Below are 12583 nucleotides of genomic sequence, written 5' to 3' on the forward strand. Positions count from 1 at the left end.
AAAAACAAGAGAAATTAGATTTCTTAATAAACATAGGCTAAGACTCCTCCCTATTCAACTTAACTCTGTGTTGGAAATATGCAATTATTAATGCTACCAAGGGTTGTTAATCCTTCTTAATATTAACTTCCACGATGATTCAGGCCCAAGTGTGACCGAACATACAAGCTTTATTATAGACCCCAGAACAATGTTCTAATGCAGTTATACCAAACAACAAGTATTTATGTAACAATGCTCTAATACAGTTATATCAAATAAACAAGTATTGTACAACCTGCTCTATCCCTCGGAGATGTCAGACTGATCAGACCTGATTCGTAGGGTGTGTCGACCTCTGCTGTCCCGAGAAGCTTCTAACCTTTAGTGGGACAGTGCCCTGGTTCTTATATCTTTCTGAAGCATATTTGCTTCTAGTTGCTTAACAACATTTTCCCCATGATGTCATCTGTCCCAGACATCTCCCCCCAGGGTGCCCATTGTTCCAGATATTTTTCGGATATCGATTCTATGGTGTTAACTGTTTGTCAAATACCTTTTCTATGGGGTTAACTGTTGTAAATTCTATCTAGCTTATGGGGGAGGGACATGCCCTTATCTTTCTGTGTAGACAAGCCTCTGCATGTCCTGTTTTTGCTTCACAATCTTAATTTGGATTGTTCAGATGCAGACATTTATGATGTCTCATCCTGTGTATGCCAATCACAAAGGTTAACTAATTTTCTGAACAAAGCTCCTGCACTGAACAAATCAGGATTAGTCTGTGTCGGTGTCCTGGGTCTTTGATTATGCCTTGTGACTTCTTGTTATCTGGTTCTGACAATTGGTCTTCGATATGTCTGTTTCACACTTTGTTGTCTCTGCAATCTTCCCAATCACATTGCCTCATGTCAGACTTATCATTTCCTGTGGAATGTTGGCTCCCTTTGTCTTACAGGCACAGAGGCCAGGATTTTAACGGTGAAAAACGGGTGGGTTGGGGGCGGGGGCAGTGAAAATTGCAACAATTTCAGACCCGCCCCCAACCCGCCCATTTCCGGTTTTCACTGGGGCAGGATGAGGGGTGGGTGACCAACCTGCTCCCAGGAGGTGGGTTGGTCACTAAAACCTTTCAAGGAGGCTGCGGGCCTCCATTTTGAAAGGTTTTGCGATTTTAGCCTCTGGGGACCAGGATTCCCGGGCCTTCTCCTTCACACCACTCGAGAGAAGGTGAGAAACTGCAGGTAAGTGCCTTTTTAGCACAATTTATGGGCCTGGAGGAGCAAGCGTGCTTCCAATAGGCCCAACAAGCCTACCTGCAGCGAACCCCCAACGATCGCGGACCCCCGTGATGACCCCCGATCCCGACCCCCCTCTGTGACTGACCCCGATTTCCACCCCCCATGACTGACACGCCCGGTGACTGACTTCCTCTGACTGACCTTCCCCCCCACTGCCGTTGACTGACTTCCCCCCCACCCGTAACCCCCATGTCCCCCGGTTCTCCGTGCCCACCCATGCCCCCCGTGCTCCCTGCTGCCCCCATAACCACCGATGCCCCATACCCCCCGTGTCCCCATGCCCACCAATACCCCTGTGCGCACCCATGCCCCCCCGCTCCCCCCAACCCCATCCATACAATTTAAGACTTACCTGAAGACTTACCTTTTCACATCCTCTTTCTTGATCTGCTCCCGTCCGACTGAGACTAGCCTGTCAATCAGGCCGGCCTGTCAGACAGCAAACCAACAAAAAAAAACGTCCTTACGTTAAAATCGTAAGAAGGTCCGGGAAACCTGTACTTCCGGGTTTCCCGTCCGTGATTTGACCCCTCTGCCCCCTTCCCGGCTCTGGGTCAAAATCCTGGCTATGGCCTGTGCTTCCCACAGCATCACTTTTTAGCCAAGTGCTTGAAGCTTTGCATGATGGGATACATGGTTATGATTTGGTCCTGAAATCATATTTCTTACACTCCGCCACATGCAAATAATTAGCAGCAAACATTAAACCACAAACAATGCTCGATGGAGACCAGCTGGAGGTTGGCCAAATAGAATGAATAAACACTTGTGCTCATGTCACTTACTCACTACTTCCACTTCAGCATTTTGCAATTAAGATAGATAATTTGTTTTAAAAAAAAACTGTACCTTGAACATAAAGTTCAAAAATAGAGAGGAGGGAATGTGGTAGAACGATTTAGATATAATCTGCCTTTCTCTGTAACTCTTGAAAGGCTAATTCCATGATTCGACTGTGCACTCAAGAAACGTGAGTTGAGAATAGGGACTACAATACTGTAGCCCTATCTCTGTTGTGTGCTCCTTTTGGATGTAGCTTTCCCACTGGGAGTGAAGAACTATTCCATTTGGAATTAACGCGTCACTCTCTACGATTTTATATCCATTTAATGCATGGAAAATCAAGCAACGCACCCAAATTCCTGATATATGGTCCCAAAGGTGAAGGTTCCATCCAGGTGTATGAAAATGAGTCCTTATGTTTTTCTTCTTTCTTTGAGATTTTGGTAGCTGCCTAGCTGATGACCACTTGGAATTAATTACTACTTGCTGGAATCAGCCTGTCTGTGTATATGAAATATGCATTCCCTGGAGCCATTTCAAAGCTGGATCAGCCACTTCTATCTGAGGGAACTATCCAGTGAGTTGTAAACAGAGTCCACTCAGATAGTAGAAACAATTACTTGTCTACGTATGAGGAGAGATTGGGTCGTCTCGGCCTGTATTCACTGGAGTTTAGAAGAATGAGAGGGGATCTCATTGAAACATATAAAATTCTGACAGGGCTAGACAGACTTGGTGCAGGGAGGACGTTTCCCCTGGCTGGAGGGTCTAGAACGAGGGGTCACAGCCTCAGGATACGGGGTAGGACATTTAGGACAGAGATGAGGAGAAATTTCTTCACTCAGAGGTTGGTGAACCTGTGGAATTCTCTACCACAGAAGGCTGTGGAGGCCAAGTCACTGAATATATTTAAGAAGGAGATAAATAGATTTCTAGACACAGAAGGCATCAAGGGGTATGGGGAGAGAGTGGGAATATGGTATTGAGTTAGAGGATCAGCCATGATCATATTGAATGGCGGAGCAGGCTCGAGAGGCCGAATGGCCTACTCCTGCTCCTATTTTCTATGTTTCTATGTTCCGCCTGTCCATGGGCTTTCCATGGCCCAATTAATATTAACAAGGCCCAATTTCGGGTTGGCATCAGGCCTCTCGGTTGGGCCACGTGCTCTGTGCGAAAATGGGCCTAAAGACATTTAGATCCCCATGAGTTTGTCTTTTCCATTTAGAAATGTTCCATCAAAGATATTATCAACCACCAATAAAATGATGGTAGGAACACTGTGGGCCTACCCACACAGAGCCCCACTCACTTGCCTCTTTAACTTTTCATTAACCTCATGTTGTGCAATTAATCACTGCACCATGTGTAAGTTCTTTCAACAGGATTGTGCTATAATTTTTTTTTTTATTTTACTGCTTTTTTTATATTTAACAAAAATGACAGTGACCAAAGTTTAACACAACGTTACCAGATTAAGTCCTGCTTACTCTTAATTAATAGCAGCCCTGGCTTTCTCAATGCTGTTTCAGCTGTGTATGTAACTCCCATTTGCAATTTACAACGGATTATGAGGATTTATCTTGTCCTTTTACTGCTTTCAGCCCTGGTAATGAGCCTTGGTGCTTCTCAATAAAAACATATATTTGTCTGCTATCAGTTCAAACACAGGTGAGATCTGATGAGATATTGTACAGTGAGTCCTTACAAACAGACACAATTTTTTAATATATATAAAATATGTTCACTTCAACAGAATTGTGCATAAATAAAACTTTCTTCATATTCCCAGCACAAAAAAGATGTTAGGTTGTCTTATATATTCTGTTCTGCTAAATGTTAAGAGTGTCTATTTTGATGTGTATTTTTAAAGTTTCGGTGTTTATTTTAATTGTTCATTTTCACCAAATGAAATGTTTTGCCAGCATTTCCTGTTGCTTTTCAGTGAGACTTTCATTAAATCCAAGTCTTATTGGTACTTTCAGTGAGAGCCTTCTTTTCTTCTCGCTGGCCTGGAGGAACGACATAAAACCATCTCAACTCCCCATATATCATGCTGCTCACGAATTGCTTCCTTTACAGGTTAAAGGCACAAGAGAAGTCTTGTACTCTCCTGCATTCAGCCCAAGCAGCTAATAGCTGCTTTGCAATGACTGGGCACTCACTCCCCAAATACCCTCAATTAAAAAATAGAGAGCAAGGGCTCAATTTTAGGATGATGTGGAGATGCCGGTGATGGACTGGGGTTGACAAATGTAAGGAATCTTACAACACCAGGTTATAGTCCAACTGTTTTATTTGAAAATCACAAGCTTTCGGAGGCTTTCTCCTTCGTCAGGTGAGCGAGTATGGGATTCCATGGAAGGTTACCGCATTTATATTCAGAGAACAATAACTGGTGATTACAGATAATCTTTCCAACTGCCCGTTGTCAAGGCAATCAAAGTGATCAGACAGAGTGATGTTACCTACAGGACCTCCTCAGAAGACTAACACGGGACGCAACCAACAGAGTACCCTTCGTCGTCCAGTACTTCCCTGGAGCGGAGAAACTTCTCCATGTTCTCCGCAGCCTTCAACATGTCATCAATGACGACGAACACCTCGCTAAGGCCATCCCCACACCTCCACTACTCGTCTTCAAACAGCCACCTAACCTCAAACAGACCATCGTTCGCAGCAAATTACCCAGCTTTCAGGAGAACAGCATCCACGACACCACACAACCCTGCCACAGCAACCTCTGCAAGACATGCCAGATCATCGACACAGACACCGCCATCACACGAGAGGACACCACCCACCAGGCGCATGGTTCATACTCCTGTGACTCGGCCAACGTTGTCTACCTCATACGTTGCAGGAAAGGATGCCCCAGAGCATGGTACATCGGCGAGACCATGCAGACGCTGCGACAACGGATGAACGGACACCGCGCAACAATCACCAGACAGGAGGGTTCCCTCCCAGTCGGGGAACACTTCAGCAGTCAAGGACATTCAGCCACCAATCTTCGGGTAAGCGTTCTTCAAGGCAGCCTTCGAGACACACGACAACGCAAAATCGTTGAGCAGAAGTTGATAGCCAAGTTCCGCACCCATGAGGACGGCCTCAACCGGGATCTTGGGTTCATGTCACGCTACACGTAACCCCACCAGCAAAAGGGAAAAAAAAGTTATCGGTTTTTAATATTCTCTCTCTCTCTCTCTCTCTGCCATTTGGGTCTCTTTCTCTCTGTCTGTGTAATTGACACAATGTATATTCAGTGTACTGGGACGTACTGTTCTCCGTGACTGGCCTGTTTGAACAACAACGACACCTTTTGATTGGTGTGATGCTGTCCCAGCCTAATATAAGATATGCGATTTGAGAATCTTTCACTCATTCACCTGACGAAGGGGATAATCTCCGAAAGCGTGTGATTTTAAAATAAAATTGTTGGACTATAACCTGGTGTTGTAAGATTCCTTTCAATTTTAGGAGGCAATTGCCAGTGCGTTGGGGGCGGGGGGGCTCCGAAAATTGAGGAAATCCCGTGCGGGTTCAGAAGCCGGCCCCAACCCGCCGACTTCCGAGATTCCCAGGGACCCACCTGTGTGCGCGTGGACGACCCGAAAATGGAAGTCCCGCCGGCAATTAAAGCCAGTGGGATGACAGTTAAAGAACCAAATGTATCTCATTGAGGTACTTAAGGCACTTTACCTGTGACAGAGTAAGTGATTAGAATGATTTTTAACTTGCCTGGGTGGCTTGCCCGTCACTTCTGATTCACGCCTGGTAAAACCAGGCGTGAAGGGCTGGATCAGGGAAAAAGAAACAAAACAAATTAAATAAAAAACCATAGACGGAAGTGAATACACATAATGAACCTACCTTTGCACCCTCCTCTGACATCCAATGTCTCCCTCCCCACTATCCCACTCTTCACCCCCCCGATGTCTCCCGATGTCCCACTCTTCACCCCCGATGTCCTCCCGATCTTCCCCCGATCTTCTCCTCTCCCCCCCCTGATCTTCCCCCTCCCCACCCCGATCTTCCCCTCTCCCCCCCGATTTTCCCCTCTCCCCCACCCGATTTTCCCCTCTCCCCACCCGATTTTCCCCTCTCCCACCCAGTCTTCCCCTCTCCCCCCCGATCTTCCCCTCTCCCCCGATTTTCCCCTCTCCCCCGCCTGATTTTCCCCTCTCCCGCCCGATCTTCCCCTCCCCCCCGATCCTCCCCTCTCCCCCCGATTTTCACCTCTCCCTATCCGATTTTCCCCTCTCCCCCCGATCTTCCCCTCTCCCCTCCCTGATCTTCCCCTCTCCCCCACCCTGATCTTCCATTCTCCCCCCACAATCTTCCATCCTCCCCCCTGATCATCTACTCTCTCCCCCCTCTCCCCCGGTCTTCCAGTCCAGTGCTGGATGATGTCTTGCTCTCTCTCTTTCTCGCCCCACACCTCGCATTGCAGCTCCTGATGGCAGCCAGCCTGTCAATCAGGCTGGCTGCTGGCGCGAAACCTAGATAGCACGTTAATCATCAGCAATCACCATGCGATCGCGTTGGAAACGGTAAGTTTTGTTCATGCAGGTTTGCCACGAAAACCTTCAACCCCCGCGGCCAACCCGCCACCTTTGCAAAATCGACCCCCAGAGGCTGAGAAGCAGAATGCTAAATGAAATATTGACAAACTGGCTCATCCTAAAAGTTGTTTGGGATTTTCCCAACCCTTTTGTGCATTGGTTGCTCCAGGGGTTTAAAGTACTGCAAAGAACTGCTAAAGTTTCTGGACTTTTATTGTTTTGTAAAAATTATGTAATCTAGTGAAATCTGCTATGTTTGACTTTAGCCTCTGTTTAATTAATGTGAAAGCCAAGACCTTCATGTATGTAGCCTGAGCTATATGGTCTGCCACTGTTGTTTGTTGATCAGTTGAAATAATTAGAAGGTCACTGTGGTAATCTGTATTATTTCTGGTGTGTAACTTTGCCTTGCAGCCTACCATCCCAGATTACTTTGTGTAAAAATTTGTGTTTTGCTTCAGAGGTAGCTTTGGTTTGCTTGTTGAAGCATAGCATTGTGTTGAGTAAGAAAAAAAAAATATGTAGAGTTACGATAAATATAATCTACCTTCCTCTGTAACTGTAAGGGCCTAGAAGGTAAAGAGTTCAATTGTTCGGAAAATATTCTCAAAGCAGCACTGATCAAGTGCTGCATTTGAAAGGGCAGTTATTTGGGGAACCAAAATAGAGAAAATAGAAATGAATATCTCACAAGCAGATTCTCAAGTTCCAGTACAAAAATGCATTTCCAAAAAGTAGTGGAGTTGATATTTTATAATTTGTTGCAGAGCCTTCCGTCAACTAAAGGTGAATTAGTAGCTATAAATTGCAGGCAGGAGCCAATATGGACTGCCCAGTTATCAGCATACTGACCAATTCAATAAGAACTTGATACCAATTGTTGGAGTAATCAATGACCTTAAAATGTGAGCAATCAAGAGCTGAATATTGGTTTCACTTGGGTGAAGATTCCTATTCAGCAAAATCAAAGTGATCTTAGGGTGTAATGATAGTGAGGCTGCTAGCTACAGTGTCAACTCCAGCTAGGGAGTACCTTGTTTAGACTGTCTGGCTCCGATTGGAATTCTCTCCTCCAGGAGAGAGCAATGCGAACGGTAAATTTTAAATGTTTAGCTGAACCTTGGGTGGGAGCATCCACGCTCTCTGAACATTTAAAGCAACTCTGGATAAGTTTAAAAAGTTTTCAGGAGGTTTAATAGATGTTGGAATGGGATGGAGCAGGTGTCAGAATGGGGGGACTCAGACAATTAAATATTAAAATGGGACAAAATAAATTTAATTTAAAAGAATGTATAGTGATGCAGTCCATAAACTTCTCCAATGGTTCGGTTGGTTAAGAGTGCACGTAGCTGAGCTAGACAGACAGAAAGTACCAGGTTCAATTCCCAGTTTTTGGTGAATTAGCTTATCTCAACCCAGATGGCAGAAGGATCACCACAATTGGCCTTATCATCCTTGGCCCAGAAAGGGGACAACCTGCCATTCCCAATTGTTATCCAGTGACCCCCTGCTGAAAAGTGCACGTGTGTGGATATTGGTAAAGACAGGTTTGGGCTTTGCTGTGATATCTAGTTTGATGCCCTCCTTGAAAAAATAGCCTGTCCAGCTAGAATTTTCTTCCCTGGCCCTATTTGCGCTGTAAGTGTAGCATGGTGGGATTTGTTGGACTCACCCAACTAACCCACTGCTTGACCCAGGCAAAGTATCCGGGGTCAGTTTATGCAGATTTTCTGATGGGCTCCCAGCAGGATTCCAGCCTATGGTTGGGGGCTTGCCGGAGGTGGCGGGGGTGGGGGGGGGCGGGGAGGTGGGTTGGGCGGGGAAGGAAATGGCTGCTGCTGGAGGAGATGGATATCCGCAGCAACTTAAAGGGGCAGCCACACTAGAAGCCTAAACAAAATTCCTGGGTCCAATGAAGTAGCAAAATTTAACAACATAGATTTGCCACTCCATTCTTCCTGAATAGTTTGCACATCCTTGACACCTGTTGAATACTGGCGTTCCTACCATCCCGCATTGCTGAGGTGATAATGACAGAAAATGTGATGTTTAACATCAATCTGTCATTACTGCGTCATTCGAAAATGTCGACCCATATTTGGGCAGGTGCTTCCAGTGTCCGGCGGAAGTGATGCTGGGAGATCCTTACAAATGGGTAGGGATACAATGGAATGGGTCCACATCAAATCTGCCCCTGCCCATCTGGGTAACTCTGGAAGACTAGTGTAACTTAGCAGGAAAATCCTACCCGCACCATCTAAGCTCACGCGTGTAAAATGGCCACTCGGTCGAGGCATTGGAGAGAAACTGCTGCCCGTAAAACCATACCCTAGCAAGAGTCAACACCTGCCAGGAGGGAAAGAGAATAAGAAAGGGGAGAAAACTGGCAGAATAAACAAAACACTTAGAAGAGCTGCATATGTGGATGATTGGTCACCTTTTACCCAGCATGTAATGTTAGCCAAACAAATATAACCTGTTGTAGCAGTAGAGAACTGGCAACAAAGAACAGAAGTAGCAGCTGTGCAGTGATAACTGAATACAGCTGAATTATCAACGGAGAGAAAAAAGTAATTGCTGTGGAGGGGGACACAGAGAGACAAAACTGTAGCACCAGCCTGTATGAAAAAAAATTCCTGGAAACATAATAAATCAGCATATTAGACAGCTGATAATAACAGAGCATCAGGTCTTCCAAGAGGTCACTCGGATGTACAGTGAAACCTAGCCAAGTGGAATGTACAATAGAACCTCCCAGGGCTACTACAAACTATCTAGGTAGCAGGAAATGCTTTGTGGGAAAGACAATTGTAAACAATTTTACAACACCAAGTTATAGTCCAACAAATTTATTTTAAATTAAATTCCACAAGCTTTCGGAGGCTTCCTCCTTCGTCGGGCGGATGGTGGAAATGATATTTTCGAATCCTTCGCATTTGAAAAACATAGAACAATGCCTGGTGATTACTGCCCGTTGCCAAGGCAATCACAGTGAGCAGACAGAAAGGTGTCATCTAAAAGGCCACTGAATATACAACCCCCCCAAAAAAAAAGAGAGAGAGAGAGAAGGAAGACAGTCAATGACCCGTTATATTAAAAACAGATAACATTTGTTCGCTGGTGGGGTAACGTGTAGCGTGACATGAACCCAAGATCCCGGTTGAGGCCGTCCTCATGGGTGCGGAACTTGGCTATTAATTTCTGCTCGACGATTTTGCGTTGTCATGTGTCTCGAAGGCCGCCTTGGAGTATGCTTACCCGAAGGTCGGTGGCTGAATGTCCATGACTGCTGAAGTGTTCCCCGACAGGGAGAGAACCCTCCTGTTTGGCGATTGTTGCGCGGTGTCCGTTGTGGCAAAGGGGGCGGGAGCGAGAGAGAGAAATAATGCAAAACTTCTAACCTCTGAGCCACACTGTCCCTCGAGGTTGAGGAAAACACAGCTGCAAGCTACATGCAGCCAAATGGGCAATACACTGTAATGGAGCTTCCTTTGGATGCATGGGGAAAAAAAGAACAGGCCAGTACAAGTAGGGCTTAAATACATGCGGGTTAGAACACCAGTCACAGATTACAACGTTATGTGGATCTGAGAATGCTTCCATATGTTAAGCAGTGATTCGCTGTTGAGTTTGTGAAATGCCTCAGTCTTTCAATAAGGAAGGAGAAGGAGAGAGGGAAGTTGGTTATTTAAGCCAAAAACCAGAAAGTTCTTTGCAGGGTGCAGAAGAGAGAGATGTGAAATACAAAGTGTTAAATGCTGTTGCAGTTGCTAATTACAAAATACACTCTGTTCTTTATACATAACTGTTTGCAGCTTTGTCTGGAAGAAGTTGAAGACCTTGTTATCTGGTATTCACAGTTGGATGATAATTCAGTAAAATTTTCTGCTTGGCAATGTAGTAACAGGGAACATGGTTTCACCTTACAATTCCCACACACAGCACTGCTGCGTTCAGCAATTCAATCATGGGAATGTTAGGAGTAGAGACCAGACCACTTCTCCAGCGGAAGGTGGAAAAGCTGAAGGCCTTCATTGATGCATCCCATTAACGACTGGTTACAGAGCAGAGCAATCACCTGCCCGGGTAAGAAAAGGAGTGTAGTACTGGGAAACACAAAGGGTAGAAGAAAAAGAAAGATACTATTATCTTGTCAACATTGGCAAGTAGGATTCTTTTACCAGCATCTAGAAGTATTTGAGGACAAATACTGTGACAGTTTGGCAAGAATTGCCCAGTCCCTGTAGTTTCCTGTTTGCCCCCCAGATCCTAACATTTAGTTCTCATTTCATCCGCGTCAGAAGGGTGACAATATGAGAGAACCTGGCTGAGATTTGAACCAAAGAACTTTTGGACTCTAATTCTGGCATTCAACCAATTGTGCTGCTCGACGATTGAGAAATAATAAATGAGAACAAAATTAATATGAAATGACAAAAAGCAAATATTTTCTCTACACATTTTGGGTAGTGATACCTACTACTCTTTAGCAGCAAGAAAACCGGGCAGGTGATTGCTCTGCTCTGTAACCAGTCGTTAATGGGATACATCAATGAAGGCCTTCAGCTTTTCCGCCTTCCGCTGGAGAAGTGGTCTGGTCTCTACTCCTAACATTCCCATGATTGAATTGCTGAACGCAGCAGTGCTGTGATACCTACTACTCTTTAGCAGCAAGAAAACTACCTGATGCTAATTACCTACCTACAAACTATCTGCCTAGTTCATAAGATAAATGATAATAAACTGGAAAGTCCAAATAATTATGCCTGAATAGAACCAAATATCTTACGAGCCTTTAATAATTTCAATGTACCTTTACGTACTACATAGACTAGAATAAAGAAAATATGTTGATAGCATAAACCTGGGCCAGAGATCTAATGAATAACATCTGTTGTTGATAGGATGTAGGACAAATTGAAGCTGGGCAGTGTTCCATATTGTCAGCCTGACTTTTAACCATATCATCTTACACCACGGGTAAAGAAAAAACTTGAATTTTCAGAACCTTAGGATGTTCGAAAGTGCTTCATAATGAAAAAAAATACTTTTGACGTGTAGTCACTGTTATGTAAGCAAACACAGCAGCCAATTTATACACCACAATGTCCCACAAGAAGCAATGAGAAAACTGACCAGCTAATCTGTTCTTGGTGGCGCTGGTTAAGGGATAAACGTTGGCTAGGACACCATGAGAACTCCGTTGCTGTTCTTCAAATTGTGCCATGGGATCTTTTGCATTCTCCCGAGCCGGTTCAACATCTCATCCGATTGACGGCATCTTTGACAGTACAGCACTCCATTTAAGTGTTAGGTGCTTAAGTTAAACCTACAACACTCTGACTCAGATGCAAGGATTCTACCACTGAGCCATGGTGCCTTCCAGTATGTTGGTTACTCCCATTGTGTAAGATCATGGGCAGCATTTTAGCACCCGCTATCGGGTGCGTTTCTGGCGGGGGGGCCCCGAAAATCATGAAATCCCGGAGTGGGACCGGAGACCGCCTCGAACCCGCCCACTTCCAGGTTCCCCGCTGACGCGCCGGCGTGCGCGCGCAGCCCCCGCTGGTGGGAATCCCGCAGGCAATTAAAGCCAGAGGGATGCCACTTGAAAGTATTTATTTGGCTTGTTCAGGTTATTAACTGACCTGATTAAGGGATTATGTGAGGAGGGGTGGGATTTTGGAGCAAACTGGGACTGTTTCCCACACTGGGGGAAACACTCCCAGTCCAAATGGACGTGTTGCAGCCATCAGCCTGTGGCAGCTGCAAAGGTTCATTTGACAGGTGGGGGGGGGAGACCCTCACTCATTGCAGGAGGCCACTCTGTCACTTGGGACAAAGTTTGGCCTCCACCACCCTCCCCCTGACAATCAAAGTCACCAACTTGCACACTTACCCCGGGGTCCAGACACATGTACCTACCTTGCGGACCCCCTCAGATGTACATCTTCC

The sequence above is a fragment of the Heptranchias perlo genome, chromosome 11 (assembly GCF_035084215.1).
Source record: "Heptranchias perlo isolate sHepPer1 chromosome 11, sHepPer1.hap1, whole genome shotgun sequence".
Lineage (NCBI taxonomy): Eukaryota > Metazoa > Chordata > Chondrichthyes > Hexanchiformes > Hexanchidae > Heptranchias > Heptranchias perlo.